General features: G+C 46.6%; 1 long non-coding RNA gene across 1 annotated transcript; it reads right to left on the bottom strand.

Annotated features, from left to right (window-relative positions):
- Positions 1 to 5,962: 5,962 nt before the first annotated feature.
- LOC114806600 lies at positions 5,963 to 7,917 on the bottom strand. The gene is made up of 3 exons (XR_003754643.2): positions 7,607 to 7,917; positions 6,511 to 7,128; positions 5,963 to 6,120 (listed from the first exon to the last, which is right to left on the bottom strand). It is a non-coding gene; the product is annotated as an uncharacterized LOC114806600 (long non-coding RNA).
- Between the last annotated feature and the right edge of the window lie 919 nt (positions 7,918 to 8,836).

The raw sequence follows: 8,836 nt of genomic DNA, 5'->3' as shown, positions 1-8,836 counted from the left end.
GCTATTCTGGCGTGCTCTCAGACTCCTCCATTGCCTTGGAGAGAAGCACCCGTGGTCCACTGCCAACTTCCATCCCCCCACTCTGAGTCCCTGCTTCCAGTGTGTTCTGTGCCCCCCCGGGCTGGGGATAAAAGCTGCTCCCGTGCTCTTTCAAGAAGAGCGCCATATTCATTTGATCATATTTACTGAGCGCTTAATGTGTGCAGAACGCTGTAATAAGCAACTGGGAGAGTACAATACAACAACAAACAAATGCATTCCCTACCCACAACGCGCTTAGAGTCTAGGGGACTGTAGGAACCGTTGCAACTGTCAACTTCTCTCCCACCACCGAGGATTTCTGCTCTCGGACCCCTTCATCCTCACCAAGAAAAGCACCACGACTGGGAGTCCCCGCTCCTGGCATGCTCCTGCATGTTCTTGGATTCCAGAAGTGCCAAGATTTTGAACCTAGTCTGTCTATTGTGTTGTGTTTTGATATTTCATCACACCGACGTGTCTGCCTCCGACCCCTTCTCCCACTTGAACTTTGAGATTGTGAGTCCCACGAGAAAGGAGGACCGTGTTTAATTCCCATCTGTGCCTCTCTCCTGGTGCTTAGTACAGTCCTCTGCACATGGTAAGTATTTAATAAATACTATTACTATGCCTACTACGAGGACCCCGTGGTTCCCCAAGGGCTTCCACTCAAGATTCTATAACTCTGAGACGGGCTCTGCAATATCATTCCAGAAGCTTTCCACCTACAAGGAAGCACAGTTTAATCACATGGAGGATTGGCCCAGATCCAGGATTCAGTTCCCTGCCCAGTGCCAAAGAGTAGTAGAGAAATGACAGCTCTTTTCATCTCATCTAAAAGCAGAACAGGCTCTTTTTTGAGGGAGGATTTTTTTTTCCTTAGTATCTGATGCCCACTTTGCATACTATTTTATGCTCCATGCTGGCAGCTATTTACATAAATTCACAATGACCACAAATAGCTACTCGAGTTTTAACCAATATGGCTAACTGGTTTAAAAAAAAAAGAGAGAGAGATTTATCAGGGGAAATGCAGCAACATTTTGCTTAAAGAGAAACTGCCTCTGAAAGCGGGAGTATTGTCTTCCTTCCCTGGGGAGGCACAATGTCCAATTTCTGGGTCTAGTTTTAATTTTTAAGAAAAAAACATATTCCACATTTTCTTCCACAAGTCCATTTACCCAGTTAAAAAAAAAAAAAGTAGACGCGTGGTAGTTTCACTCACAAGGGGCATTATGGAAAATACGTATTATCTTCAATTCTCCTAAAATAATAAGTGAAAGGTTCCATCCACAAGTGGCTAGGAAATATAGGCTCCCTAGCCCACAGCAATCGAAGCACCAACATCAAAAGTTCCCGTCCTTTGCCCAACAGAAACGTGCGAGAGATAGTCTTCCCTAAATCTCTGTCACTCTACTGATTCTTTTCATCACCGAACCGGCTCTGCCAAAAGCTTCCACGTGTCTCATCGCATCCAATTTTTCCGCATCCGATGCCAGCTGCCTGGATCCGTTTCATCCCGCTGAACTCCCCGGCCAAGTGCTACCAGATGGCTTTACCTCAGCCATCTGGGATCACCAGACTCCAACCTGAGGTTGAAAGACACGAAGAAAAGCTGTATTTGCGCAGGTCTGGCCCTCCTCTCGCTTTTCTAGGTTCGTGAACTTCAACGCGGCAGTGCGGTGACAAGGAGAAAGTAAACAGGTGCTACTGACACTACTCATAAGGGTGGTGGTTTCGGTTAAACGCTCACTCTGCGCCAGGCATTGTGCTGGGCCCTGGATAGATACAGGATAATCGGGTTGGACCCGATCCCTGTCTCACAGGGGACTCGGATGGAGAATAACCATGGCATTGTGGACCATGACGATGACATGTGCCTCCACAGAAGGACGAGATACATTGTCGATCAGTCGACCACCGATAGTAATTGAGCACTTGCTGTGCGCAGAGCACTGTACTAAGCTCTTTGGAGAGCACAGTACAACAAAGTCGAGCCATCGCGTTCCCTGTCCAAAGAGAGCGTACATCTAGAGTGAGTTTGCAGAGTGCCCTAATGGAAAGAGTACGGGCCTGGGAGGCACAAGACTTGGAATTTGATCCCAGTTTCACCACTTATCTGCCAGTTGACCTTGTGCAAGACATTTCTTAGTGTTTCTTCACCTGTAAAATGGGAATTTCAAAACTGGTGGGGGTTTCTTAATGGTATTTGCTGTCGTTCTCCCTCCTTATTAGACTCTGAGCCTCCAGGTATTGTGTGTCTACCCTATGCTTAGTACAGAACGTGGCAGTTAATTCCCATCATTATTATTATCATCATTAGTAGTATTATTCAGTGACGCGAGCCATCTGAAAGCTGGAGACCGGATACACTTGATCGGTAACTCTCCACTCAACAGGCTGTGAGCATCTCCAAAAGTCTGTGTGATTATCGTTCAGGAACTTCTATATGATCATTAGAGTATTTATTAAGCACTTACCATCTGCCAAGCACTGAGCCGAGTGCCGGAGTAGATACGGTATCACCAGACCAGACACAGTCACCGTTCCACACGAGGACTGAGTTGCCGAGGCACATTCACGAGAAGACAAGCAAATTATTAGGAGTCACTTTGCAGATTGAGATGAATCGCTCCCCGGATTAAGCCCTCTTTCCCCTGGCTCTGCCTCCAATCTGTGTTGTCTCTGCACTTTGACTTTTGGGCATTTGATTTTTGCCCCACCCTCAAGCCCACAGCCCTTGCAGCGTGGCTCAGTGGAAAGAGCCGGGCTTGGGAGTCAGAGGTCATGGGCTCGAATCCCGGCTCTGCCACTTGTCAGCTGGGTGACTGTGGGCAAGTCACTTCGCTTCTCTGTGCCTCAGTTACGTCATCTGGAAAATGGGGATTAAGACTGTGAGCCTCACGTGGGACAACCTGATGACCCCCTATCTATCCTAGCGCTTAGAATCGTGCTCTGCACATAGTAAGCGCTTAACAAATACCGACATTATAGCGAAGCAGCGTGGCTCAGTGGCAAGAGCCCGGACTTGGGAGCCAGAGGTCATGGGTTCGAATCCCAGACCTGCCGCTTGTCAGCTGTGTGACTGTGGGCAAGTCACTTCACTTCTCTGTGCCTCAGTTCCCTCATCTGTGAAATGGGGATGAAGACTGTGAGCCTCACGGGAGACAACCTGATGACCCTAACAGATACCAACTTTATACATCTTTAAATGATATATTATAGATTGTTTACATTAATGTCTGTCTACCCCTTTCGACTTAAGCTCATCATGGGGAGTTAACGTGTCTGACAACTCTCCCAAGGGCTTAGTACAGTACCGTGAACATCGAAAGTGTTCAATAAACAACACTGATGATGAGGAGGAGAAGGAGGAGGAGGAGATATGGTCCAGTTCATTAGACTGATAATAAGGCTAAGGAAAAGGCCTTGCTTTCCTGAAGAACCTGGTATCCATGCAAATTTGTGTTGCATCTCTTCTTAGGGAAGCAGCATGGCTCAGTGGAAAGAGCCTGGGCCTGGGAGTCAGAGGTCGTGGGTTCTAATCCCGGCTCTGCCGCTTGCCAGTTATGTGACTTTGGGCAAGTCACTTAACTTCTCTGTGCCTCAGTTACCTCATCTGTAAAATGGGGATTAAAACTGTGAGCCCCGCATGGGGATCACCTTGTATCCCCCAGCACTTAGAAGAGTGTTTTGCACACAGTAAGCGATTAACAAATACCACCATTTATTTTTCTCAGGCTATATCCAACATCATGGGTCAAGGCAGAATTGCTAACCTCCTTCACCACATTGTACTAGAGACGGACAGACAGACAGAATGTGTTTTTCAAAGAGCCACAGAGGATTCTGTAGCTGTGAACTCTGGACTGTAAGCTTGTTCTCGGCAGCAGGCGGGGGACCTTTCCACCAACCGTGTGGTCTACTCTCCCAAGAGCTTACTACAGTGCTCGGCACATGGTAAGCACTCAAAAAATAAGACTGGTTGACTGGATTCTGCAACCGTGGATTCTGCAGCAGGTTTCTAGCTAACATCCATAATAAAAGCACACAGTCATTATAGAATTTACCATTTGATCATCCAGTGGGGAAGACAGGACAGAAACAGTTGCAAAAACATGTAAATAGAAGCGTGGAAAAAGTGCACCTGTCAGAGGTGAATTTACATAAGTAATATAACGGAACTTTCTTTTTTCTTTCTTTCTCTCTCTCCTTCATCAGTGTTCTTCCCCTTCCCGATTACCCCCACGACAGACACTCTAAACTTCATAAACACCAATGCTTCCCCAATAACGGTAGCCGATTTAGCCTTGCTCGCTGACAGGCAGAGATTAGAGTCAGGGATACTGGGGAGACACAGAGAGAGAAGCCTTCAAGGACTAGGAATATTCAGTGATCTCCAGTCTCCTCCTCTCCCTTTCCTTCTTCTTGCAGTGGAATTTGAAGTCCTGTGGCCTATTCTCCCTCCTCGCTTGTACCTTTCTGCAGATCGGAAACAAGAGGCGTTAAAGCCTGGCTCTTCCCCTTTAAAGGGCATCACCTAGATGGTGAGAGACATATTTAGGACTTGATTAGAGTATCCTTTCCGTCTGGATCTTTGGGAGGATAAAGGATTTAGCATTTAGGACGGGGCTCCACACAGAGTAGACGCTCAGGAAATACCGTCCGTCGATCGACCATTTGCGAATAACACCTCGCTAAGTTTGCCCCAGGCCAGATGTGCTGCGTTCAATAATCATTCCTAGCACAACAGTGACCGGGATCGACTGAATCTTAGCGAGGAGCTCAGGTGACGTCAAGAGCTCACCTCCTCCAAGAGGCCTTCCCAGACTGAGCTCCCCCTTTTCCCTCTGCTCCCTCTGCTTCCCCTCTACCCCCCCTTCACCTCTCCTCAGCTAAAGTCCTCATTTCCCCGCTTTCCCTCCGCTCCTCTCCCTCTCCCTTCCCCTCCCCTCAGCACTGTACTCGTCCGCTCAACTGTATATATTTTCATCACCCTATTTATTTTGTTAATGAGATGTACATCCCCTTGTTTCTATTTATTTGCTATTGTTTTAATGAGATGTTCATCCCCTTGATTCTATTTATTGCTATTGCTTTTGTCTGTCCTTCTTCCCCGATTAGACCGTGAGCCCGACAAAGGACAGGGACTGTCTCTATCTGTTACCGATTTGTCCATTCCAAGTGCTTAGTACAGTGCTCTGTGCATAGTAAGCGCTCAATAAATACTACTGAATGAATGAATGAATGAGGGCTCCAGGATAGGGTGAGCCCAGGCCTCAGCTCCTCCCTCTTCAAAAGGTCATTCCTGTCCTGCATGATCTTAGCTCATTGGCTTCCCTGGAATGAAGCTGCCGTGTTTCCTGGTGACGGCCTTAGGCCAGATCCCGGTGGTCCATGGCAGTGGACTGAACGCAGAGGTTCTGGTGCTTTGGACCAAGGGATATTTATAGTATAGTATAATAACAAATACCATGATTATTATTACTAATAATAATAACTTTAGGGTCAGTCAAGCATTACAGTAATAATAATTAAGGTAACTAAGCACTTACTATGGGCCGATAATTGTTCTAAGTGCTGGATTAGATACAAATTAATCAGGTCGGACACAGTCCCTGTCCCACAAGGGGCTCACACTCAATCCCATTTTAAAGGTGAGGTAACTGAGACACTGAGAGGGTCGTGACTTGCCCAAGGTCATACAGAAGACGCGTGACAGAGGCGAGATTAGAACCCAGGTCCTTCTGACTCCCAGGTCCACGGTCTAGCCATTATGCCATACTAAGTGCCGGGAAGGAGACACAATAAGTTCTTTTTTTTTTTTTTTCTGCTACCTTGTTCCTTCAGCCAGTCGTGACCCTCTCACCCCTTAATACAGAGCCCAGGGTGGTCACCCTGACCAGACACCCCCTGCCATCCACACAACAGACACACAGAGACAACAGTGATTAAGTTCCCTCACCATTCTCCTTCCCTGTTGCACGCGAGTGTGTCCGGCACAACTGCCGGGACAGGCCTCCTCCCTCTTTCCACCGGGATAAAAAGCGCTGTGGATTAGCATTTACTCAATTCAAACTCATTTTCGTTTCAGAGTGGGCTCTGCAAAGAATCCAGAAAGGCAATAAAATACTAGATGAAAAACATTGTTGTTGCTAACCAATTGAAAGCAGTTTCTGAACGAATTCCCCAGTTACGAAGACTTGGCATTTACCTTCATGCCAGAGTAGTTCCTGGGTTTTGATTCTGATTAAAATCGATTTAATAAAAAGGGGATTTAGGAATTTTAGAGACTCCTTAGTACGAACTGAGTTACAAAATTTTATTCTGAAGATATTTATTTTTATTGCCGATCCGTACTACAGTAACCTCAAATGGACCTTTCCTCACGCAAAAGAAAGGCCCAAGGAAATCAGGGCCTTCCATGAAAGACGTGCGCAGCAACGGTGATTTCCGTGAGAGACGCCCGCATCACACGATCCTCTACGTTACCTTTTCTCCTTTTCGTTCCCCTTCTCGAGCACGGTCTGCAAATTAGGATCATCGTTCAGTGAAACGTATTTTCTTGCTTCCAGGAGGTGGAGGCTTTGGAAATTGATTCCGCGTCAAGTTAGCTGAATCAGCAAAGAACGACCAGGCCACAAGGGCCCCAGTTAAATGCTTTCCTTTAATGAGGTAAAAAAGCCACAGAAAGGTACAAAATGGGCAGGGGGGTGCGCATGCCTATGGAAACGAGCCCCCTTCCCCCCCTTCCCTCCCCTCGAAAACAAAAACACCTGATCCGGCAGAATTTTTATTCCCATTTATGGTGGCCCGCTTAATTGGCTTTGCAGAAAATGCGTGTATGCAGTAGAAGATCCGGCAATCACCAGGGCCTGCCTACTCCTGGCGCTGCTCAGAGAGGGGATTTAATTCCACTCCGTTCCATCTAGCTCCAGTGCAGGCACTTGATTTTTTTTTTTTTTTCTTCCATGCTTTGAAAATAAGGTGTCACGTGAGCACTTTTTCAGGAAATGATCATATCAAATAGTGCACTAAACAGAATCCATTGTTGCAAGCCATCTTGCTGCATAAACTGTGTCCTCTCTCCAATGTGCTTTCTCGCCTGAGCTGCAAAATAGACAATAAATAAGTAAAACCGTCCAGAATCATAACGCTGTTCAATATCAAGAGTCATGTTGAGAGGGGGTTCAGGTTTTAATATTTCAAAACGCAACACAACTCTTTCAGGGTGTTTTTATTGTGTGTAGTTATGTTTATAGCCCATATGTCTTGGCACTATAAAATGTGTATTTTTATCCTAGAATGGGGCCTTTTGGCCTTATCTTTTGATCTGCTCTGCTAGAACTACCTTGGTCATCTGGCTTTAATTAGAAAATTTCTTATTTTAATTAATAAAAAAAAATGTCTTTGCACTTAGACGCCCGGCTGTGGGGTTAGTTTCCTTTTGATTTCGCGAGACGCAGACGCCCGGGTTCTCTCTAGCAGGGATTAAAGCGGAGCAGACCTTTGAACGAAACATAGATGGCCCGCTTTCTGGCTTTGGGTTCGTATCCCATTTCCTCCAACCTACTGAGTGTTCACGTACCTCGGAATAGCCACCGGACTACTGCATCTTCACGCCTCTGGACCCGTCCAGCAGAACGCGGATTCATTTTTTTCTGAATGCGTCCCTAAATCCTTGCTTCGGGCCAGGGAGGGAAGTTTGGCCGTTGAAGCGTGGCTAGGGGCAGAGTCTGGGGAAAAAAAGGTTCTCGCTGGAAATGATTAATTGTAGTTCTGGGAAGGGTCTAGGGGCATGATGATTCTTTCAGGGAAATTGGATTAAAATTTGACACTTCTCCCATTTTTTTCCTTCGGAGGGAGATTTTCATTTCTCATCCGCGGGCCAAATAATTCCGCACGTAGTCGTACCGAAACTAATCCCAAATTAATTTGTAAATCTACTGTCTTCTAATATATGGTTTACCATAAGAAAACCCAGGGCAGTCAATCTTTCATTGGACACGGGGTGAGGAAAGGTCAGCAGACACTCTCGCCCTACTCAAAATAAAGGCACCACATCTGGTACGGAGTGATGTCTGGAATTGTAATGCATAGACATCCACTCACTTGTCCCGCTGAAAACACAAACTGCCGAGTGGCTGCATGTTGAAACATGAGCAAGTGTAAAAGGAACTTAAACCCTGTTGCAGAGTGTCTGTATCTGTAGCCGCTTTATTAGCAAGCGGGCAGGTCTGGAGCCCGCGAGCGGCCCGGTTTCAGGCCCATCTGTCACACATTTAACAAGCTGTTTGGAATATAGTCCATTTCACGTAGAAAGGGGAAAAAAAAAAAAGAATTCCCAAAGGAAGAGGAAATGCCCGTTACTTTGAACGCGCGGCAAGCTTGGCTTTCGCAGGTAGGCTCGGGGAGACGCCGCCGTGACCGGACACTCGGGAGAGGATTTCTCTTTGAGACGGCTTTGCCAATGCAAGGTTCTCCGGCGCGGGGAATGAATCCGAGGAGGAGGGAGCAAACGCACGCGGTAAATTGCGTTTGCTTCTCCGGAAACGTATCGGGTTAAACTGAAGGTGTGTGTATTTCATTACTCCATTTCTAGCGCCGACCTTTCAGCTGATCCATTCACCACGTTCTTCCCGGAAAACTAAACGAGAAGACAGTGACCATTCTAACTGGAAGTATTTTAGATGTCTCTCCTCCTTAGAGTGTAAGTTCCTTGTGGACAGGGAAAGCGTCACTTCTTTATTTGGTCGTTCCCAAGGGACGAGTAACAGTACACCACATAAAGCAAGTACTCAGTCACACGACCACTACC

The sequence above is a fragment of the Ornithorhynchus anatinus genome, chromosome X1 (assembly GCF_004115215.2).
Source record: "Ornithorhynchus anatinus isolate Pmale09 chromosome X1, mOrnAna1.pri.v4, whole genome shotgun sequence".
NCBI classification, from domain to species: Eukaryota; Metazoa; Chordata; class Mammalia; order Monotremata; family Ornithorhynchidae; genus Ornithorhynchus; species Ornithorhynchus anatinus.
This window is presented reverse-complemented; position numbering and strand designations above follow the sequence as displayed.